Raw genomic sequence first — 25,480 nt, forward strand, 5'->3', positions numbered from 1 at the left:
GTTCGTCTGGTGCAATTTTTCTTCAATTTAATTCATAAATCCATTGGGGGTCAAAAACAATATAGCAACCAACGCGTTTCGACAGCGTCCGCTGTCTTGTTCACGGTCAGTGTACTGAGTGCAGCTCAACAGTTTTAAAGAACCAACAAACAAACAACATTGTCAGATACGCCCCTTTGTCACATGGTGTATTACCTGTATACTTGGAATTCTGGGACTCGTAGTTTGACAGTATTTTGGTGTATAATGCTTGCTCAAGTTAATTAATTATAAGGGTATTCTGATTATATACCCCTATGCTAAGCACTGTGGGACAGGCAGATTATGTGGGGTGATCTATTCATTAATACCCCCCCCATTTGCCATTGTTGGTTCTTTAACCGGGTTTGTCTCTGGGAGTACCGCCCTCCAGTGGGCATAATATTAGCAATTCAACATATTAATGCAGTTATTTAACAAAATATAGCCCTCTAGTGGGCATTTCTACATGTCATCATATATTGCAGCCAATTGTGTACTCTCCTGAGTGAGCTCAAAACAAAGGTGAAAAGGGTGAGGGAATAAAAAATTAAAACGGGACAAAATCATTAAAATATTGTACATGGCAGGTGGGAATTTTCAGAAGTCAGTTTAGTTAATTTACAAATGTATGTAAAGCTCCTCCGATTGATTTAGCCCTAATGGGGTCATAGTTCTGAAACCAAGGATGTGTTTTGATTCCTTGCGTCGTAACTGCTTTTCGTTGTGTCCACCTCTAGTTGATGGGTTCATGGTCTCAATGCCCCAGAAACGCAATTGCTTCCAGTCTCCGTTATGATCCGATTCCATGTGTTTTGCAACTGCGTTGCTCCTATCTTTATGCACAGTTGCACGGACATGCTCAAGGATGCGTTTTTTTAGTTCGCAGAATGTGCTTCCGATATACCTCAGTTTACACGGGCATTCGATCATGTATACCGTGTATCTGCTGTTACAAGTTATGCATTCATTGATTCTCCAAACTTTTTTGTCCGGCATGGTTATTTCCTGGGTGGGTTTGGCAATTTCGCAGGCTTTACAATGGTAGCACTTCACAAATCCCTTGGTTTGTAACCAATTCTTCCTTTTCATTGTTGACTGGAAATGGCTGTGAACCAATTGGTCCTGGAGGTTTTTGGCCCTTCTGTAAGTTACTGTCGGGTGTTTACCCATCCTTTTTCCTATGATGGGGTCCAGCTGTAGAATCTTCCAATCCCTTTTCAAAATTTGGTTCAGTTGTTTTGTTTCCCTACTGTAAGTTGTGATCAACCTGATTGGCTCATCCTCCATTTGGGTGGGGATTTCCTTTGGTTTTAGGCTGTCCGATCTTGTGGTCTTATTTGCTCTTTCCAAACAATGCCCTATTGTGTGTTGGTTGTATTGTCTCTTTCGGAAACAAATTGCAGAATTTTTGCTCTGTTTTTGCCATTCCTCTTCTTCGCTGCAGATTCTTCTAAGTCGAAGGAATTCCCCGTAGGGGATGCTTGATATTAGGGACTGCTGATGGAAACTAGTGGCTTCAAGTGTAGCGTTTGTGGCTGTGTTTTTTCGGTGCAGGGTGGTTTCCATTTCGTTATTTTTGATATACACTTCGGTGTCCAAGAAGACTGCTCTATTTGGACTGATGTTGTAAGTGAATGTTATGCCAGGTGTACTGGAATTCAGTATTTCGAAATACTCAAGAAATTTATCCTCCCCACCGTTCCACACCAAAAACAAGTCATCGATAAATCTCTTCCAGATTATGATGTGCTGAGTGAATGTTTGTAATTTTTCGTTCCAAGCCACAGTCTCTTCCCACCATCCCATGGCAGTGCAGGCGTAGTTTGGACTAAAAGAGAAGCCCATGGCTGCTCCGTTTTTTTGCTTATATACAGAGTCCCCAAACAGGAAAATGTTGTTGTGTAGCAAATAATGGATCATTTCCGTTAACATGTTGTTATGATTCAGGTATTGTATATTGCGTTCCTTAAAGACATGTTTGCAAGCATTTAGACCCATCTCATTATCAATGTTTGTATATAATGAAATCACATCCATTGTGATCATTATGAATTCCGGCTGCCAGGTTATGAGCTTCAGGTTACACAAAAAATCGGTAGTGTCTTTGATATAGGATTTCAACTGTTTTACATGTGGACTTAGAAAAAAGTCAATGAAATTTGATAGTGGTTCTAACAAGGAACCGTTTGCCGACACGATTGGTCTCCCTGGTGGCTTCGTGGCATTTTTATGGATCTTGGGTAGAAAATACACCGTTGCTGTTTTTGGGAAGTCTACGGTTAAGTATTTTTTCTCATCAGAGTCTAGTAATGATGCATTTTCCCACTGTCTTATTTTTCCATCCAAATCTCTTTTTATATCATCTGTGGGATTTCTATCCAATTTCTCATAGTAATGTGAGTTGTTCAATTGAGTCATGGCTTCCTCAATATATAGTTGGCGGTCCCATAGGACAATATTCCCGCCCTTATCGGCCATCTTGATTTCAAAGTTTGAGTTGGTTTTTAGTGATGCCAGAGCCCGCCTTTTATTTTTGGATAGATTGTCATTCTTGTTTGTTTTGATGTTGATTGTATATAGGTCGTGAATGACCGCCTCCTGGAATAAGTCTATTTTATTGCCTGATGTGAGTTGGGGGTAGAATTTGAATTTAGCTTTTAAGCCACTAGTTCCTGCTCCCAGTTGTGTTATAGCTGACTCCAGATTGATGTCCATACCCTCTTCCGCATTCAAGTTTAGTACCGTTAGGTATGCTTCAGATTCTTTTGCCAATAGAGTGGATATTGGCTTGGGTTGACTTTTCGGTATTTTGGGTTTACTTTCCCTTTCTGTGAAGAATTTTGCCAGCTTGATCTTTCGGATGTATAGGTATAGATCAATCCGTGTTTGTGCTATATCTATGTGTGCAGTTGGGCAAAAGTTTATTCCCTTCTTCAACAAAGAAGTTTCAGCTTCCGAAATTTCTATTCCAGACAAATTGATTATTTGCAACTCCTCATTCATTTCCCCCTCTTTTGTTTCATCAGTCTGGTTTCTGTGCCAACTTTTTCGCTTGTACCCGTTTCGCCTGTGGCCCCTCCTCGTGTGGGTTTTGAGAATCTCGGTTGCCATGTTCTTCCTCTTCCCCTTGCTCGACCACGTGTATTTCTTTGCGCCCCATGGCTGTATTCCCATTGTCGTTGCGACAGGACTAGGCGCATGTCCCCTAAAAAAACCTTTTGTTGGGGGTCCAGATTGGCCTCTTCCTCGCTGAGGTCAGCCGATGTTAATGATGCCATGCTGGATGATGAACTCGCTAGGTTTGTTCTGGGTGGTCTGAAGGGGTCGTATTTCCTGGCAAACGTGAATATGCGACCTTGCGCATAATCGTTGGCGTCCCTTTCAAATTTAGTTTGTTTTCTTATTCTTACTTCCTCTTCATGTTTTTCAATTTGTTTGTTTAGGTCCTCTTTGAATTTGGTCATTTCAGCATTGAGTTTTAAGCCTTCAAGTTCCTTTTCCAATGCTCTTAATTCCTCCTTTATTTTTTCCAGTGCTACCTCAATATGCTTCACCAATATTTTTATCAGACCCAATGAAGAGTTTATTGTATGTTCCCCCCACTCCTGGAGTAGGTCATTCGTTACGTCTTGTTGGCTGGGCATTATCAATATGCGTAAACCACGAGGCACTCTTTCTACTTCCAAGTACTTTTGTAAGGAAATCAGTTCCCAAGATTTATTTATCTCTTTTTTGTTTAATTTTTCCCAAAGGCGCAGTTTTTCCTTCGTGTCGTTTTTTCCTTGGTCCTTATTACTCTCAATGGGCTTATTTGTATTGCTTTTGTCAAACATGGTGGTGATGAGCTCCTTCCTTTTAGCTTCCCGCCTGTCCATGATCCTTTCTCCTTTGTTTAGATCCCCCTGTAGTGGATACACAGTAATTCAACTATGTTTCTAGAAAAACGAGTCTGTTTCTGCTCAAGCGTTTCGTGTTTGTTACTGTTGCCCAAAGTTCAATTTTGTTGCTTAATTCCTCAGTCGGAATACAGTAGCAATTTCAGAAATAGCGGACAATGTGGTTAACAAAACTGAAAGTTCGAGCACCAGATAGCCGGTTTGCACTTCAGTGTGTCTCATAAGTTCATTAGCATTTTAAAGAACATGCCATCGGCAAGGTTCAATCAGCGAACTCCAGCAACCGGATACTTCTTACCTTGGAGTCGTCCCTCCGTGGCAGAAGCTCGGATGCCTTCTTCCGCCGATCGTTCGATGCCGGGTGAGTCACTGCGTTGTGGAAATCCAAATACCGGCGAGCACCTCGGGGAGCAATCAATATCCAACAGATGGCTCCCTTTCCCTCCGTAAGGCGCTACTTCATTCTGGTCGCGTTACTCCTGCGGTCGAGCCAGACCGCTGTAAATTCAACAAGATTTCCCTACTGAGGGGGAGGGTGGAGTCGCAGAAAGAAACAGGCTGCAATCGTTCGTCTGGTGCAATTTTTCTTCAATTTAATTCATAAATCCATCGGGGGTCAAAAACAATATAGCAACCAACGTGTTTCGACAGCGTCCGCTGTCTTGTTCACGGTCAGTGTACTGAGTGCAGCTCAACAGTTTTAAAGAACCAACAAACAAACAACATTGTCAGATACGCCCCTTTGTCACATGGTGTATTACCTGTATACTTGGAATTCTGGGACTCGTAGTTTGACAGTATTTTGGTGTATAATGCTTGCTCAAGGTAATTAATTACAAGGGTATTCTGATTATATACCCCTATGCTGTATATATATATGTATATATATATATATATATATATATATATATCTATATTCACTGAAAAAAACATAGGTTTCAGGCACGTTATAGTTAGGAATTAGCATTTAAAAAAACATAGAAATGTACTGAAAAAACCATAGGTTTCACCCATGTTATAGTTAGCTGGACATTTCTCTCATACAAAACCATTGAAATTCCCCCGTTCTAGTTAGTTCAGCTAACTATAACTCGCGTTCCCGCAATGCACTGCTGATGACGTCACATGTTACATCACTCATGGCATGGTCAGTGACATCACTCATCACATCACTGATGACATCTCAAATGACATCATCCAGTGAATGTGTGTCTTTCTGAAAATAAATATTTTCTATATATATATATATATATATATATATATATATATATATATATATATATATATATATCTATATCTATATCTAAACGTTGATGGAAGAATAAATGGGTAAATAAGTGTCTAAATTGATTTTTTTTGTAAAATTGATTGTATAACTGACTTATTAAGTATACCTTAGGGAATACATGTATTAGTGAGTAATTTTTAAATATGTAAATATCTGTATCAGTGTCTCACTTTGTATATAAGTGACTGCATGGTTTGGTGAGTACCAACATGAGTGTCTATATGGGTTATTAGTTGTTTTTTTTAGTATCAGAATGAGTGTCTGTATGGTTTGGTGGGGGCTATTACTTAGCGTACAGATACATGAATGACTGACTCACTGTTTGTATGTGTTTTGAAGACAGAATGTGTGCAGGACTGTATGGGTGGATGGGTGTGTTAGTGAGTGAATCACTGTCTCAATATTATCTTTATGAGTAACTACATATGTATTAAACAAGTATATGTGAGTATTGATGAATATAAGTGAGTATATGTGAGAGTGACAGATTGGAGGAGGTACTGTATAAATAAGTATGTGTTTCTATAAGTGATTGTTTAAGAGAGTAAGTATGTGTATGTTTCTGTAGAAGTAAGTGCAGTGGTATGTGTATAGCTGTATATGCAAGTAAATGGATGTTTGATAGTTTATTTGCATGTGTGAGTATGTGTGTGAGTAACTCTATGGATGAGTATCGTTGTGTAATAGGATGTATAGGTGTATGAGTACATATGATGAGTGAGTACATGTATGAGTGACTATATAGAACTGTTGCTGAATGAGTGTATGTGTATGCAGATGTTGGAATTACCTAATAGGTTGTTGTTATTGGTATTGGTATCTCCATTTAAAAAAAAATATTAGTTTCTATTTTTGAATGTATGTATCAAAGGTTATATTAGGGTGAGAGGAGGTCTGCCACTCTTTCACAAGGATGATGTCATCAGTGAGGTCATCAGTGATGTCATTTCAGATGTCATCAGTGATGTGATGAGTGATGTCACTGACCATGTTATGTTATGTTATGTTAAAAATTCTTATACCGCGCACGTTCACCGGAACGGTTTCTTGGCGCTCATAACAGATACAACGGGCAAGGGCCAATGATTACTCGAAGGCAGCTTTGAAAAGGAACGTCTTTAATGTCTTGCGAAAGCATTCATAGGAAGGGCAGTGCCGGAAGGAGGAGGGGAGGGAATTCCAAAAGGAAGGGGCCAGGAAAGAAAAGCAGAGACCACCATGTTTCTTGCGATGGATTTGAGGGATGCACAGGAGATTGTCGGCGGAAGAGCGTACATTTTGTGTTGGTAAATACCGCTTTAGATTGGAAGAGATAAAAGCAGGTGCAAGATTGTAAAGAGCTTTAAAAATAGTGCATCAGAGTTTAAAGGTGCACCGTTTGGCCACTGGAAGCCAGTGGAGGCTCCGCAGTAGTGGAGAAACGTGCTGGTGCTTGGGCTGGTGGAACACCAAGCGGGCAGCCTGATTTTGTATCAGTTGGAGCCTCTGGAGCTGGTAAGCAGGAATCCCCACATATAAGATGTTAGCGAAGTCAACCCTGGAGATGACTAGGGCCAAGATGACTAAAGTGAGTGCCTCTCTGGTGAGAAATCTACAGATCTTGTGTATCCTGCGCAGATGGAAGAAGCAGGATGATGTAACTGCTGAGATCTGCGACTTCATGGACAGATCACCAGAGATGACTACTCCGAGACTTTTCACAGAGCTGACAGGGCGGGGGGGGGGAGGGGGGTGGCGCCAAGAGAGAGGGGCCAATAGTTATCATTCCACGGATTGGCCGGTCCGCCAACCAGGACAAGTTCTGTCTCAGTGGGATTTAGCTTGAGCTGGCTGTGGGCCATCCAATCAGAGATGTAAAGCATGGTGGTTTGGAAATTGGTGAGGGAAGAGGGAGAGGTATCAAGGGGGAAAATCAACTGCAGATCATCTGCGTAATTATAGATTGTTGCAGAGGATTGACGGAGAGAAACCATAAGGGGTTGCATATATAAATTAAAAAGAAGGGGGATAGCGCCGAGCCCTGGGGGACTCCGCAGGAAAGGGAGGAAAGGGGAGCAGAGAAGGTGGAAAGATGAACTGCTTGAGAGCGCCTGTCGAGGAAAGATCGGACCCAGTCAAGGGCAACGCCCTGAATGCCGACGTTGGTGACACGGTCGATCAATATAGAGTGATCGACCGTGTCAAAAGCCGCCGACAGATCTAACAGGACGAGGGCTTGAGAGATGTTATTATCCGCCCCAGTTCTTAACGTATCCATGACGGCCGCAATGACCGCCTCAATGGAGTGAAGGGGGCGGAAACCAGCCTGTTGAGGGTCCAAAAAAGATGAACTCTCAATGAAGGTGCTCAAACACCGAGTCACGTGGGTCTCCAAGATCTTTCCCAGGTAGGGGAGCAGAGAAATAGGCCTATAATTGCTCAGAACCAGGGGGTCTGCGTTGGCTTTCTTTAAAATCGGTAGCACCACTGCCTGTTTGAAGGAGTCTGGAACTACTCCTGTGGCCAACGAGGTGTTAAGAAGTGCCAAGGCAGGGTCAGGGCAGGCCAAGAAGATTTCTTTGAGGATATGGGGGGGGGCAACAGTCGTTGGGAGACCCGGATCTGACTTTGTGCAGAAGTCTCTGGAACTCAGTAATGGAGATAGGGGGGAAGGCATCCAGTTGCTGGGGATTATTGGGGGGTAATGAGAATGAATGGGACGAAGTGGGCGGGGAAATATTATTTTTAATAGTGGAGATTTTATCCTGAAAGTAAGTGTTTAGCGCATCACACAGAGCCTGGGTGGGCACGGAGGGAAGAGTGACACGATCGGGAAGAGAGAGCTCATTGACAATCGAAAATATATCTTTTGCTTTGGAAGCAGACTCCATGATTTTGTGGGAAAAATAGGATGTTTTAGCCTCTAAAATGGAGGATTTATAATTTTTTAAAAGGGTCGTGAATTCGATTTTGAGAAGGGGATCATAGTTGTGGCGCCATCGGCGTTCAGCCTGGCGGAGAGCCAGTTTATCAAGTTTTAGCTGGTCAGTGAACCATCGCTGAGCGTCGTGAGGGCGCACAGCTTTTATGGTTTTTAATGGAGCTACTGAATTGCAAGCCGACGCCAGCCATTGTTCGAGGATGGAAGCTTGATGAGTGGCTGAGCCGGAGAGCAAAGGGGCTGAAGCTGCCAATAGAGAGTGTAGTTCAGGTAAATTGTCTTTCTTCCAATTACAAGCTAAGATGTTAGTTGTGAGAGGGGGGCGGTGGGGGATAGATAGGTCTACCGAAAAGGAAATAAAATAATGGTCTGACCATGAGCAGGGAGTCACCAATGGGGGCGAGATGTCAAGGTTTGCCGTCCAGACCTGGTCCAGTATGTGGCCCTTGCAATGAGTAGGTGTAGAAATAAATTGTCGACAGTTCATGCTGGTAAGGAGTTCTGAGAACTGCTCAGAGAGTCGGCTTTCCCGAGGGTCGGAGGGCCAATAAATAAAGTCACCTATGATGATGACTTTGGCATGATTAATAATTATTTGAGAGATAAGATCCCCAACTTGTTGTGGGAAAGAGGGCATGTAGACAGGGGGTCATACATAAGGACACAGGTAAGAGAGGACCTGGTGGAACTAAGTTTAATAACAAGGGTTTGGGTATTGGGGATAGGAGTGCAGGCCCAGGTGGAAAAGATATGCTGTCTGCGGATGATGGCTGCGACCCCACCACCAGCTTGTCCCCCTGGGCGGTTAGATTGCATAATGTAGTAACCATTAGGGATGGCGGCAAGGATATCGGGAACAGAGTCATCAGTAAGCCAGGTTTCTGAGAGGAGAAGGATATCCACGGCACTATCATCAAGCAGGCGGTGGATTTCCAGCTGGTGTTTCACCATAGACCGGGTGTTAAGATATAGGATGGTTAGGGGACACGTCCCTGATAAAGGGGAGGTGGAGAACGGGGGTACGGAATTAGGAAAGGAGGGGAGGGATCGGAGGTCCTTGAAGTAGGGACAATCAGAATGCCGCAATCCTGGGCCGTCCTGATGGCACAAGGCGGTAAGGGCACTGCCTGCCGTAAAGCGTGTAAATCGGCAGACGAGTAAGTAAGGATTTGAGCAGAGTGTATGGCCGCTGGACGCGGACGGGCGCAGACGGGCTGGACTTAGGCGCGACTTCGGCGCGAAGTCGGCGCTCCCGCTGCGCTCGTCCGCTGCGCTTCCGCCATACCGTCATTTTATACAGATCTGAAGTGAACCACTAGACCGCTAACCTGCGCTGGGTAAGGCAGGGCGGAAGTGGTAGAGAGAAGGCGGAAATGGCGCTCTGAAATTCGGCCCTCCGCACAAACGGCACTCAGCCGGGGCGGAACGGGGCCTGGAGCGGTGAATAAACAGGTGAGAAGCGCTCACGAAGAAGTGCCAGCTATAACACTTAAAAACATGACATTCAAGAATGTACAAACAATTTTTATAAGAAGCTATTAATCAGCTATCAAGGTTTTGTAAGCAAATAAAAATGGCAACACATCAGCAGCCTCAATCGCCGCGTCTGTCAATTGAGTGGCAGCATTTGCGCGCAAAATATAGATTCCCTAATCAGTAACCACTAGACCTCTAACCTGCGCTGGGTAAGGCAGGGCGGAAGTGGTAGAGAGAAGGCGGAAATGGTGCTCTGAAATTCGGCCCTCCGCACAAACGGCACTCAGCCGGGGCGGAACGGGGCCTGGAGCGGTGAATAAACAGGTGAGAAGCGCTCACGAAGAAGTGCCAGCTATAACACTTAAAAACATGACATTCAAGAATGTACAAATAATTTTTAAAAGAAGCTATTAATCAGCTATCAAGGTTTTGTAAGCAAATAAAAATGGCAACACATCAGCAGCCTCAATCGCCGCGTCTGTCAATTGAGTGGCAGCATTTGCGCGCAAAATATAGATTCCCTAATCAGTAACCACTAGACCGCTAACCTGCGCTGGGTAAGGCAGGGCGGAAGTGTTAGAGAGAAGGTGGAAATGGCGCTCTGAAATTCGGCCCTCCGCACAAACGGCACTCAGCCGGGGCGGAACGGGGCCTGGAGCGGTGAATAAACAGGTGAGAAGCGCTCACGAAGAAGTGCCAGCTATAACACTTAAAAACATGACATTCAAGAATGTACAAACAATTTTTAAAAGAAGCTATTAATCAGCTATCAAGGTTTTGTAAGTAAATAAAAGGCAACACATCAGCAGCCTCAATCGCCGCACCATGTCATGAGTGATGTAATATGTGATGTCATCAGCAGTGCATTGCAGGCACGAGAGTTCTAGTTAGCGAACTAACTATAACGGGGGAATTTCAATGGTTTTGTATGAGTGAAATGTCCAGCTAACTATAACATGGGTGAAACCTATGGTTTTTTCAGTAAATTTCTAAGGTTTTTTAAATGCTAATTCCTAACTATAACGTGGCTGAAACCTATGGTTTTTTCAGTGAATTTCTAAGGTTTTTTAAATGCTAATTCCTAACTATAACATGCCTGAAACCTATGTTTTTTTCAGTGAATATATATATGCACTGGAAAACTAAACACCCACTTCCTTTACAAAGAAATGGAAAGTTTGCATCTCTTTAACCTCTCTATTTTTTCACCTTAGTCATCTTCCACTCAATCAACACAACAACCACAAATACACACACCTACTTGCTACTATTCTTGCCTAAGCTTATCAATTATTCTTTAATTCAAATTCAAAGTACGGGCCCTTTATTCAGCCTTCTTGGTAACTACTACCCGTGAATAGCAGTGGGTAATTTGCACACTTCTGTCCTTTCTTGCATCTTTTCTACCACACACTGCGGCAGGTTTACAAGCCCCTTGCTCCACTTTTGCGTAATTTTTCCCAAGACATTGTAAATCTGCCCAACTGTGTGTATTTTATGCACTACCTTTCTTCCTTCGTTGTTGTACTAGTTTCTTTTGCTCCCACTGTGGAATCCAACACCCTATCTGTGTAATGACCTGGAAATCCAAAGATCCATTTCACTGACAATGCAGTGGGTAGTTTGTGTCTCTCCAACCTTTCTTATTTTTCACGTTTTTCATCTTCTACTCAATCTACACATCATCCACACATACACACATCTAATTGCTGCATTCCTTAGCAGTGATTATCAACTATTCTTCTATTTTATATTCATATTCAAAGTGCAAGCCCTTTATCGAGCCTTTTTGTTGTAACTACTATTCCAGGAATTCTGCTCATACACAAAACTGTGCATAAAGACTTAGGACCTCAGTGAATTACGGTGTACCAAAACCCACCTTACTACACAAACCCCCTACCAAACTAGCAATCAGTGACTCATTGGTTCTTCACCCTAGACCAAAAACACCAATGACTAGTCAACCCAGAACATGCAACTTATATTACATGAAGTAAAGTGGATAACAAAAACACTTTCAATATACTCTTACATCAGTCAAAAACAAGATGTAAATAAAGACAAGTGCAACTTTGAAATGTTTATTTCTAACGCCATAATCTCATGCACAGTACCTTAGAAAATACAACCAAACATATGATCAGAAACAAGGTAAACAAATTTAAAATATACCTACATTTCACCCTCCCTACCTAGCAGATTAGTTTATAACTACAGAAAGTCTCATAGGATTACATTGGCACACCCATACCTCTGGTACTCAGCAGTAGTGGATCACATTCAGTGCTCCACAAACTCAAGATACAAATGTTCTCCAACTGTGTGTAACTTTGCCTCCACAATGCATTATGAAACGCGCAAGTATCAGAGGTGCCCACAGCTCCATATGTATTATGGCTCGAACATGTGAGGATCATTCTGAATAACAGACACAGTATTCAAGATAACCTTGATGTTCCATGCTCTCACTATACACACAAAACTAGCGAGGCAGTTTACAAATCTAGCATACCAAATAATTCTCATATAAAGCAAAATACTCAGCCTTCTCTAAATAATATCACAAGTACGTGTCGTGTGCACGCAGAGCAGGAAAGCAAAAATAGTGTGTAAGCTTCTAATAAACCCATGCTAACTTAACAGGCTGTGAGTGCAACGCACATCCCCACGGCACCCTTTCTTGATCAAAGCACGTGATATAAATGTGGGCGAATTAGAAACACACAGTCCAAGCCTGAAAGGCAGAGTCACATTTCCCCAAAAAAGTTATTCGCTCTTTGATAGAAAACTAACTAAATAATAAAGAATACGTAGAAAAATCAAACAGTCTTAATCCAACAGCGTGTAAGCACAGTATGTAGCAACAGCCTCCGAGAGGAAGTCATTGTTCTCATCTGAAAACATTTCAGCCATCCAATTCAATAGTGAGAATGAACATACATGTTCCTCAACAACCGGAGCCTCTATCACCATCGGAGGAAAACACGGGTCATCTTCAATGTAACTGCGTGCCAAGAACCCAAGCGCCGCTACAAAAACATTCCAACATCCCATTATTCCATGTATTGCTGCTAAATCCATAATCCCGCCGCCAGAAAAGAGCAAGTCATGAACTACTAAGGGGCTCATCAACTGGTCATAATCCACGTTGGGAGACACCGTACTGCAGAGACACAAATCCAGGGCCCAGTCAAAATCGCAGCTCAGGCAATGGAACACAGGTTAAACGCATGTTAAAAAGGAAAATCAAAACGATAATCCATAAGCTGCACTCCACGTTGCAAGAGGCAGCGCTCCATAGTAACTAAGCATTTGGTTGCGGAGCAGCAACAGCCGGGACATATTATCGTCTGCTGCAGGATGTGCATCCATATTTATGTAAACAAATTAATAAAAGCACACCGGCAACTAATGCAAGTATTAAGCACAATCCACCAAAGATGCTGGAAAAAATCGAATGAAAAAATCCCCAAAAGACACCAAATATACTTTCTACAGAAGTCACAAGGCCACTGCTTCTAACTTTAAAAATGTACGGTAACCCCGTAGTCAAGGACACATTAAATATACTCTAAATTAACTCCCCGAAATTCAAGAGCACATCTGTATTTAATAAATCATGCACTTCTGTGCGGGTGTTTGCTACATAAAGGACAAATGTTTCTGTACCAGACATAAGAGCGACCTTTTTTTGAGACAATAGCGCTCTTATACGACTTATTTGGTTGACTCTGCTTTCAAGGTCGAAATCGACCGCCAGATGGAAACATCCAGCTTCCCATGCAGAGGAGTTAACACAACTTTTTTAAAATCAAACCACACGCTCAGTTACCGTAATCATGTAAGCGATGCCTGCTAACATTGCACAACAATCTCCATTATTTCAAAGTAAATAACTCCTGTTTCCAGTAAACTGAACGTTGTTATGATAGAAGGTGTCGGACTACCTTTCAAAACTCAGTCCAAATCAGGCGCATCTTGTATACAAGAGCCATGCAATTGTATTTGTCGACAAATTAAGGAGTGATCTGGTACCATTGTGCAATCCTCGCTGTTCACATAGACTTCTTTTCCCTCCCTCAGGCACCTATATGTAAATGGTAATAACCAAGCTTCATGGACATAAGCGCTGCCAAAACATCCATATCTGCCTATAGCATAGTATTTCATGCAAACCTCAAAATTAACCAGGTAAAAAAATAACCTTATTATACACTGGATAAGCCACACACTGAATTGGATCTCCAATGAGTGACCACTTCTAACCATTCTCATAGCGCGCCCTGTGCTCTGATTTGACAGTGAGAGAGTGATCGCACCATAGTTTATACTGCTAATCATTCTCCGCATACGCTACAAATACGCTTCGAGGTTACGCGTTGCATCAAAGCCTCCATGTGACGTCATGTACGGCGCCCCGTACAAAAAAAGACGCAATTGTTTTTAATTGTTTAAAAACATATATTCATGTATTTAATGAACATACTAACAGAAGACTTAATCTAGGATAATTATGGATTTTTTTTTTTAAGTTTTAAAAATCCTATATTACTTCTATATTGTATGAGTGCAGATGCGTGCCTCTCCGCCTGGTACCCTAGACTCCACCACGCCCAGACCCGGTTCATAAGCACGCGTGATCGTCACCACAAAACCATTAGCAAGCATATCGCTTTTCCACACATGCTTTTACAACTAGTATGCATTTACCACACATGATAAATGCATAATCTTAATAATGTTTTTTGTTGGCCAACTGTTGTAATGCCTGCACCTTACGTCCTTCAAATTAGTTTCTAGGTATACGTGGAACAAACTCTGATAAGATCGGAGGCCAAAGACAAACACGGTGGTATCTGTGGCACCAAATCTCATCGATCACACAGAAAATATGCGCAGGGTAAAATGAAAGTAACAGGTATAATAAAAATAACAAAGGAAAACTACTAAAATGGCGGTTGGACGGAGTATGTAATCAACGTTTGGCGCCTCGACACTACATTTCAAATAAATATACATACAATATGTTTATTAATATATTACAAAAGTATAGCACCGGATAAAACACATGACCCGGGAAAACAAAGAGGCAAATTTAATACCTAAAATCAGGAGAGGTTTGCTTGGCGAACTTGAAGAAAAAGAAAAAAAAGTGCACTTGCAAACAAGGCTGCGCATGCGTAGACAGTACAACTGATGCAGCAAAAAAAAAACGGAAAGTTTTACATACTGTCATAGAAATATAGCTCTAAAAATTGCTCCCGACCCCCGGACCTAATAAACAAAACGGACTTCTAGTTTTTTTTCACCTTTTCCACTGCGTACAAGTGCTGAGCCTAAAGATCCATGAACCATCCCCTTGACCAAGACTATAGGGTCAGAATGTTTCTACCCTGCCCCATTACCTTATATCTTAACTTTGTTTTACTGTTTTCTTGTGACTTGGCTCCCCGACAAACAAGATGGCTGCCAACATTTCCTGTTTTGGAGTATTGACAACCAATCAGCATGCAGTTCTTGCTCCTACACATACGAGTACGCCTCGATTTTCCTTTAAAAAATAAAAAATAGAGCCTAAACATCCATGTATGACCCCCTGAGCAAGCCTAGAGCGTCTGAATGTTTCTAGCCTACCCCCTTCCCTTATTTCTCAACTTTGCTTTACTGTTTTCTTGTGACTCGGTTCTAGCGAGGCACAAGATGGCTGCCAACATTTCCTGGTTTTGAGTGTTGACAGACAGTTCACACCGACAGTCATCCAAAAGTTACTCTCACACATACTTACACATGCAAGTAAACTATTGAACATCCATTTGTTTGCATATACAGCTATACACACACTACCACCTTACTTCTAAGGAAACTTACACATACTTACTCTCTTAAACAATCACTTATAGAAACACAACATTATTTAAACAGGAACTCTTTCAATATCTCACTCTCACATATACTCACTTATATACATCAATACTCACATATACTAGATTAAAACATATGTAGTTACTGATAAAGACACTAGTGAGACAGTCATTCACTCACTAACACACACATGTACACACTCATCCACCCATACAGTCCTGCACGTATGCTGTCTTCAAAACACATACAAAGAGAGAGTTAGTCATTCATGCATCTATGTGATAAGTAATACCCCCACGAAACTATACAAACACTCATACTGATACTAAAAAAATCTAATAACCCATATACCTACACATGTACCTACTCACCAACCCATGCAGCCACTTAGACACAAAGTGAAACACTAATACATATATTTAAATATTTAAACGTTACTCACTAATATATGTATTCACTAAGAAACACTTAATAAGCCAGTTAACTAATCAATTTTTATAAAAAAAAACATCCATTTAGACACTTATTTAAACATTTATTCTTCCATCAACTTTTACATATACATATATAAAACAAATTTATTTTTCAAAAAGACACATTTACTGGATGGTGTCATCAGTAATGTCTTGAGTGATGTCACTGACCTTGTCATGAGTGATGTAATATGTGACGTCATCAGCAGTGCATTGCACGCGCAAGTTATAGTGAGTCCAACTAACTATAAAGTGGGAATTTCAATGGTTTTATGCGAGTAAAACTTCCTGCTAACTATAACTGGTGTGAAACCTATGGTTTTTTCAGTGAATATATATATATATATATGTGTGTGTGTGTATGTATAGCCAGCGCTGTATAAACCTTTTTAATTGGGCACAGTTCCTCAAAGTCTCCCCGCTATTACTCCTTCCTCCCCTCCCTCCTACGAATTCTTGAATCATTGTTTATGTGTACTGTACCTTACTATGCTCTTGTATCTGCTATAACTCTAAACGCAACAATCCTAAATGTAAAGCACTCTGATACCCTCTTGGGTCTAGTTCGCGCTATATAAAACTTTATAAATATATATATATATATATATATATATATATATATATATATATATATATATATTTCAATTTTTACGTGTCGTACAGTGAGGAGAGGCCATGTTTTGTATTGCTCCCCAAATATTCCTGTGCCCCTGAATATCACTTGCAAACGCGGAGAAATGATGTTGGGGGGCCTTATAAAGTAGAATTATAAATCGATAAAAATGAAACACCACATAAGGTTTTCTGCTCAGGTTTCTGAGTGACATCATCTATTTAAGGTCACTCCTAACCCTACCGTAAGCAGCATTCAAGTAATTTACGGTTACCTTTCTGTATTTCTGTATGTTATATATGAGTTCCACACCCATTTATTATCCTAATTATCCATTTTGAAATGTTATTTACTGTGGTCACTGCCCCCCAGGCACGAGGTACCCCCACAGGCCAAGGAGATGGCCAGTCCACAAAGCTTCCAACCCCACAGGGCAGATAGCCAGTCAGCAAACATTTTCTTCCTTCCCACAAAAAAAACCTTTGAAATGCACCAATTACTGCCTGCCAGGCAGATGAAACACTCCATGGGCCAATACAAACAACAGGCCAATGAACAATTGCTAACACTTTTCATCCTGCTTAATGCCATTGGCCGTAATTATGTATCCTGAAAACTTCACAGTAATAGTGTAGAAAATGCATATACCCCTTTTAGGAAGAAAGAGCTGTCAGTCATTTTAATGCTGTTTCAATATATGATATGCAAGCTTTTAATGAGCCTAAATAATTCAAAATGTTATCCAAATAGACAAAACAGAGTACATCCAAAAATGATCTCAATACTTTATTGAGGTACTGAAATGCTGCAGAAGGGTTGCAGAGTAAGGCATGACTTGAAATACGAACAACCAAAGCTCAATTCAGAATGTCATTTTTCATTCGTCATCTTCTCAGACTGACTAGATATTCATCTCTGGTGAGAACTAACTGCATGAATTGTTTGCATTTCAATTCTGATCAAACAAAACAAATAATATTGCAGCAGGTCTATACACCGCATTTATTCACCCATGTCTTTTGGGCAGTAAAACTATTTGAGAAGATTGGGGGGAGGGGGGGTGAGAGGGCCTAATTAACCCATAAGCCAGTTTGTTTGTCTAATTACTGCTTAAGATATTCTGTTTCTTATTTAGTGAGCACATGCACTGACCACTACATTTTTGTGCATCTGTATCCACATCGATCTTACAATAACTGTTATTTGGGAGTAGCACATTTGTTTTTTTTCTTATCAGATATATTTCTAAATTCCTAACAAAAGACTAGAGAATTTGAAGAGCCAGTGTGTGATGATATACCACTTTCTGCAAGCACCATACAAGGACAACTGTTCAGATTCTCATTTAGTCAGACTACTGACTTTGCAATTACCAGAATTTAAGTGAACTGTCTTTGCGGCCTAATCAGTATACAGGTTATTTAACCTCAACCAAGGTATTCTCTAAATTTTTTTGAACTGAGGAGCATCTATCAAATTAAAGTGCACCTTCTACTGATGGTATTGAAAACAGCCAATGATATTCTGTATGTTACCGTAGAGAACATGAGGGCAGAATAGATCCTCCAACTGTTTTGACCTCCTGCCAGAATCTTTTTCTTAATTATATTTATTTATTTATTTAATAAGTTTTACATAGTGCTTGCCTGAACTGAGGGTACCGTAGCGCTTTACAACAGTTACAATGCAGATGTTCGACCTGGCATCTTTGGCGTGGTTTCCCCTGTCTTTTTGCCTCTACCTCCTGTATTTTTGATGCTGTGCTGGATTTCGTTTTTGCTGGTTTAGATGCTTTGGGCACTTTTGCCACTGCTTATCAGTGTCAAAGTGCAAGTGCTCCCTGTGTAAATTGTTATTGCAATTGGTTAACCATGATTGGCATATTTGTATCACCAAGAAGTCCCTAGTAAATTGCACTGAGTGTGCCAGGGCTGGTGATACAAATGCTACTAGTGGGCCTGCAGCACTGATTGTGCCACCCACATGAGTAGCCCTAAAATGGTGTCTCAGGCCTGCCACCGCAGTGCCTGTGGGCAGTCTGTGAACTGCCATGTCAACCTGGCTAATGTCCCCACTGACCAGGCCTAACCCTTCCCTTTCTGTACACATTGGTCACCCCTATGGAAGGCCCAAGGTACCCCCTTGGGCAGGGTACAGTGTATGTGAAAGGTAGAGCATGTACTAGTGCTGGTGACATGCTCTGGTAGTGAATTACAGCCATTTTAGTTTTTCACTATTGTAAAGCTATCTTGCCCATAGGCTATCATGGGGAATGCTGGCTCAGTGGTTACCTGCATATCTTCCCATAGGAGCAAGATGAGACATAAAAGTCTGGTATCCCTGAACTCAGAATTTAATAACACATCTTTTAGGAAAGGTGTTTTTTAAATCCTGTGTTTGAGAACAGCACTTTTAGAAAGTGGCTGTTCTCTTGTCTGACCCTTTTCTGTGTGCCTTGGCCTGTTTGTGAATTGACTGTCTGGTTTGTAAGTGACAGGGGCTGGGTGGCTCCCAGAGGCTGAGTGGGCAATCCTTGGGCTGAATAGCTCCATCTGTACCTAGAGTGGTGGGAGGGGGTAGCACCTGGGCCTGAATAGGGCTGTGCCTTCCTTCCACAATGCTGGCTCCACCTCCTGCTGGGCGGCTGACGACCCTGCCCCTCTCTCTGAAAGTAAAGGAGAGGCCAGGATAACAAAGTGTTCAAGGAACACCCAGAACTGGTTCAGACCGGGCTCAGAGCCCTCATGCACAAAGGGAACAAAGACTTTTAGGGTTATAAGTATAGGACCGCAGACTACAGAAAATTACATCATCCTGGAATCATGAAGGAACCTCTGCCAAGGAGGAAGCTGGAAGACTGAAGAGGAAGGACTGTCCTGCTGTGTACTTGTGGGCTGACCTGCAGTTGCTTTTCTGCCAAGGAGAGGGGAAGGACTTTGCTTTATGCTGTGTCCCCTTGCTTGAAGAGATCTCCAAGGGCCTGAGTTGAGCTGGCTCCCTGTTAAGAAGTCCCAGGAACAAAAGGACTTCACCCTCAGCTTCCCCCCTGAACTCTATTGAGAGAGTTCTGTCCTTCCAAGATTGCTTGGGCCAATTGTGGTGCCTCTGGAAGTTGTACCTGTTGGCTGGGAAGCTGGACAAGAAGAAACTAAGTCTTTCTGCAAGTTTCACGCATCGCTCGCTTGCGGAGCGCATTCCCGCCAGGGCGAGGAAATTCCAGCTGCCCCGAAGATCGAGATCGTCGCAGCGCTTGTTGCCGCTGCAAGGACCGACGCATCCTTCGCTTGCTGAAAGCATCGCTCAGGTGCGGGAAAAGTACCATCGCTGCGAGTATCGTCGCAGAGCCTGTCGTCACTGGTTGAGATTGTCGCACCACTTGCTTGCGGACCACATCACGTCGCTGCGAGAGCGTCGCAGAGCCACCCCATCTAGGGCCCGCGAGAGAAGAAGATCGACGCTTCACATCGTCACCGCACCTGAGATCGTTGCCGTCCCAAAGATCGTCGCATCGTACCTTTGCGAGACGCTTCCTACGAAACCTGCACACAGGAATCCCGCCCCATACAAACCGGAGTCACTGTAACACGCCTGCTGCGTCCAGCGAGGTTGTCGCATCGCCTCCCCAGGTTCTCAGGAGTGACGCACTGCTTGTTTTACAAAGCTGCAGCTTTAACTTGGAACTTTTGTTGCATCTAAAGGTACTTTTTGCTAAAACGTGATGCAACTGTGGATTATTTTAACGCAACCGTAAGAACTCTTTTAAAATCATATTCTTGAACTGTGTATGTTGGATTTTTGTCATTTTGGTCTTGTTTAGTTTAGATTAAATAATTCTATTTTTCTAAACTGGTGTGGAGTCCATTTGTGGTGTTTTCACTGTGTTACTGTGAGTGTTGGTACAAATACTTTACACATTGCCTTTGATAAGCCTGTCTGCTCATGCCAAGCTACCAAGGGGGTGAGCAGGGGTTATCTAAAGAGTGTATCCCCCTTACCTGACCAGAGGCAAGGGTCCCTATTTGTCACAAGTACCTACCTGTCCCAACTAGAGATCCCGAAATCTAACAGCAGAGAATCAGAAAATACAGTAATAGTGTAGGTCATTTGGCGGCAAATTCAGATATGAGGCTTGCGGATATAGAGTCGAAGTTGTGAGAGGTGTCTTCTTCAACGCTGTGGCTGCTCCTATCGGTACCTTAGGGAGCGGTTGAGGAACAGTACTTTGAGCTGGCTTTTGAATTTTGCAATAGAGGTAGTAGTTCTTATGTGGGGGGGAATAGAGTTCCAGATTTTGGGCGCGCTCCCGGCGAAGGATCGAGCCGCAGTTTCTTGTTTTCGAGTTTTCAGTGGAATGAGTAGAAGAGAGTTCGAGCTTCTGAGGTTCCTGGTCTGACCGGCTGTTTTGAGTTTAGCCACCAAATATTCAGGTTTGTCGGTGTGCAAGGCTTTGTGTGTGAGGCAGGCTGTTCTGAACCTAACCCGCATTTCCAAAAGGAGCCACTTAAGTTCTCTGAGTGCCAGAGAAATGTGATCACATTTCTTGATTCTGGTGATCATTCTGGCTGCCGTGTTGAGCGTTGTTTTGAGGGGAGCAAGACGTGATTTTGCTAATCCTGAGAGGACTGCATTCCCATAGTCTAGTCTTGACAACACCAATGCTTGGGTGGCCTGTTTGAGATCATTGGGCGGAATGAAAGGCTTTATTTTGTTCAGTAGTTTTAGGTTAAGGAAGGTGCTCTTAGCTGAGTTCTTGATGTGTGAGGTTGATGGAGCGGACTTTCAGAATTATTTTTGATTAATAGTTCGTGACAAATGAAACTCTCATGATTTTTATTATTACTAATGAATGTTGCATGATTTGCACGTTTTTACTGACTCAACCTAGAATAGTATGCACCAACACCAACACGCGGGTTTAATCATTTGTGCTCTTGTCATGTTTGCCATTTTGCTTTGAATAATACATTTACTTTGTCTTTTGTTTTGTCATATATTAATTGCAGCTGATTAAATAATAATGGCATGTGCTTTCTTTTAAATGTGCTTCTGTTTATGTTTTGTCGTCATATGTCTCTGTGTTTGTTTATTTGTTAGTATGCAAAACTAGGTAATATAGATAATGGGTTAATTTTAGCAAAGGGGGTGGGTAACAGAATAATTATCATTTCTCGAATTAATTATTGTCTTGTGTTTCCTTGCATACTAGACTCACGCTAAAAAGGCCTGTGGCCTACTTCTAAAATGGATGTCCAAAAAAGCTTTACCAGAGTGGGCCTTGCACAGCTACGATGAAATGTGAAAATGTTTTTTCTACATAAATTTTTGGAGAAAGGCTTGCAAACAAGGCTGTGTGGAAGCTTAGGACATTTGCTTCAGATTTCTTCATGGTCAAGGCCGCATTTGACGATCAGCGGCGGAAAAGCTTGAGCGGACGAAGGAAATAGTTTTGTCCCTTTGTCAAATGTAACTACCTTCGGAAGCTGCTGGTGACATTAAATAATGAACAATGCCGAACGTGACTTTGACTATGCGAGAGTCGGATGACAGCATCAGGAGACATCCTTTGACCAATCGTGTTTTGTATTGCTCGAATATTTGAAATTTTTTAGTTAGTTTTAGATAGGAAAATACTATAAGAATTGCCCCTTGCTAAGAGCACTGTTAGTTCGTTCCTGTGCTCCAGAGACGCTGCCGGATTTTCCTTTCACGTAAGATCCTTAGAGACTTTAACTTTTCCTTACAGGTTTTCTTTAGCTAAGTTAGGGAAATAGGGAAATAGGCCATGAACAAATAATCTGAGTGTTTAAGCATTTTCTCATGCTGATTTATGGTTCGAACTTGCCAAGACAAATGTGGCTTTAATAAATATTTTCTACTAATAAAATTGCTTAAAATAAAGTTTTGCTTAAAATGCATTTTGATTAAAATAAAGTTAATAAAATAGATTTTGAAATGACAAGCTGGTCTTGTTTGTTTCCTTGAGTTACCATTAGTTAATCCATTGCCTATATATGTAACTTAATTAAAAGAGATTTGATATGTTAGATTAATTAGGTCATATGATTCAGGTGGTCAAAATACATGTTGCAGTCAATTATGGGCCTAGTAATAGATTTATAAATAATGGTGAGTATTGTGGTGTAGAGTTGTACATTTGAGACTGAATTTCTCTTGACCCGCTGGATCAAATTCCTGGTAGCAGAGGATGGTTACTATGGTAACATACATGTTACATGGTAATTACATAGGATACATGTTTAACACATGTTAAGTTTTGTCTAGATGTTATTTGTTGTTGTTAGATTTTTTCCAGCAGTGTGAAAAGCCTATGTGCCGGCAGAGTAGTGTGACAAGGTGAAGTTACACAGTTCATTTGTTCTGTTTCAAATTAGTGGTACAGAAATATCACTAAGTGTTGTGGTCGTACAACACAAGTGTAGGGATTAGGTATGACAGTTTGTATGAATAGTGAGGATTAACTATGAAATCGTAACTTTGAGTATAGGGACCTGGAGAGCCCGTTTTAAAACTCGCTGTGAAAAGAGTAGTAGGATTTTTCCGAACTTGTGTGAAGGGTGAGATATCTTTTGTCTATTCTTACTGGCGTATCAGGAATTCTATTGGTTGGTTAAAGTCCTACTGTAGAATTCATGTATGTATGGATAGGTTTCTCTTTTGTATGAAAGTTAAAAATTGTTTTGTGAAAATAGCGTCGTCTATTTCTTGCGAGTGAAATTCTTGAATGTTTGATAAAACTATCACTTGTTTAGTGAAACGGACAAATGGTTTGTTTTCTGTAGTTATTAACTGAAATTCTTCGAATAGAATTGTTTAAAATGGCGCTGTGAAAATATTTTGTAAGGGAGGGGTGAGTTTACGGAGTGACACTGACACGCGCAGCTACGCTGCAGCGGCAGTGTACGTCACAGGGTTCGCGCTGTGATTGGTTGACATACGTCACAGCAAGCACGCTGATTGGTTCACGTGATCAAATCGAGCTGTTAGCTGATTGGTCACTTCTGAAAACTTGTTTCTCATTGGTTGAGCAAGGTGGTGACGTAGCTTAACCTGATTGGCTTGTTGGTGAGTTTCGCGCACGGATTGGTCGGAGCAGCAGAACATCATAAAAATATTTACGATCTTTTCTAAATTTTACATTTGATTTTTAAAACATGAGTTATTGGTATAAAGAAGAGAATAAGCCTTCATGGTTTCAGAAAATTAAAAATGTATTTAATCCTGACAAGAAAATTAAAGCGCGTGGTGGAAAATTACTTCCTAAGTATAAAACACCCGCAGCATATATGGAAGGAGAATATGGATATCATACTGTTCTCTGGTTTGAAAATTGGATGCAGTACACTAGGGGAGATGGTGTTTTAGCCTGGCCGGAGGATGGGTCATTTAATGTTAAAGTTTTAAGAAACTTAAGAGATAAAATGATGGCTCTTTCACCAAGACCCAGACCCACTCAATTTGAAGCCTTAGTTGAATGGGAAATTGAAATGATGGAGCTTGAGAGAGAAAATTGGGGAACACCAAGAAGTTTATATAAAGAAACTCATCAGGACAAAGTCCGTCGTTGGAGGAAAGGTGACATGCAGGAAGGATTATATCCAGTATTAGAAATGGTTGTAGAAACAGGTCAAAAGAATTCACAGGAGAAAGGTGAATTAGATCAAGAATTTGATGCAGTTTTAGAGGATATGTTAAACAGTCCTCCACCGTACCAACCAGGTTGTTCACATTCTACTCCAAGAAGTCTTTCTGGTGTTTCTCCTCTGCACCTAGGGAAGTTGAGGATTCACCTAGGTTTATGAGATTACCTGATAGAGAGAGATCAAGAAGTAAAACAAAGTCCCCAAGAGAAAATTCTAATACAAGAAATAATTTCCCGAAAAATGATAAAAAGACATTGCCTGATACTCCAAATATAACAGAATATATTAAAGCAAAGGGAAAATTAATTCAACAATTGACAAAAGGCATGGAAGCAGTGACAGTTCCAGTTACAATTGGTCCTGTTGTCCCAGTTTTCGATCAAAGTGAAAACAGGCAGTCAGTGATAATGAATCCTTTGAATGCAGAAATTCAGAAAGTAGCTGAAAATTTTTATTCTGAATTAACAGAGATTCGTAAAGATAAAACAATGCCAAATTTAACTTTAAATCAAGGTTCGTCAAATGCTATACCATCAGTTGCAGAATTAGATTCTGGCTCTGTTAATAGAACAGATTTAACACAAACTCCTGAATCAAGACAGCTTGATGTTGCTAAATTAAAAGCAGATTTAGAAGAATTGATTATTGGCACAATTGGTACTGATTGTTTGAAAAAATATCAGGATGATGAACTGCTTTTAATTTGTAAAAGTATTCAGTGGAAAACCAAGAATAAATATGAACAGTTTGAGGAGGTGGCTGCTGAATTGGAAATAGATTTAACTCGACAAAAGCAATTACAAAAGCATTACAGAGTGGATTTTTCTGAAAAGGATATAGAAAATCTTAATACTACAGGCAAAATAACTCATATAAAAGAATTGATTGTGTTCTTGAAAAGGTTAGGTGACTTAAGCAAATGGAGAGTTAAATGGACAAAGAAGAGAGAAGAGGAAAAGAGAGACAGGGGAGAAGTTTTTGGTGAATTTCAGATGAGAGAAATAGCTGGTGGTGGTTATGTTCATGTTCCTTGGACAAGACAGGATATATTACTGTGTACGAATGATTTTCCTCGGCTCAGAGAGAAGCCAGTGGAATGGTATTGACAGGTAGACAGATTTATCAAAGTTTCCAAAGTTCTGTGGATTGATCTTGATGGTTTCTTTGACATTGTTGTCCTGTCAGATCTTTGGACAGAATGCAAAATTTCTGTGAGTTGGCCGAAAGAGGAACTACAACGGCATAAAATAACAGGAGCTCCTTCAGA

Source organism: Lissotriton vulgaris, chromosome 2_1 (genome assembly GCF_964263255.1).
Source record: "Lissotriton vulgaris chromosome 2_1, aLisVul1.2, whole genome shotgun sequence".
Lineage (NCBI taxonomy): Eukaryota > Metazoa > Chordata > Amphibia > Caudata > Salamandridae > Lissotriton > Lissotriton vulgaris.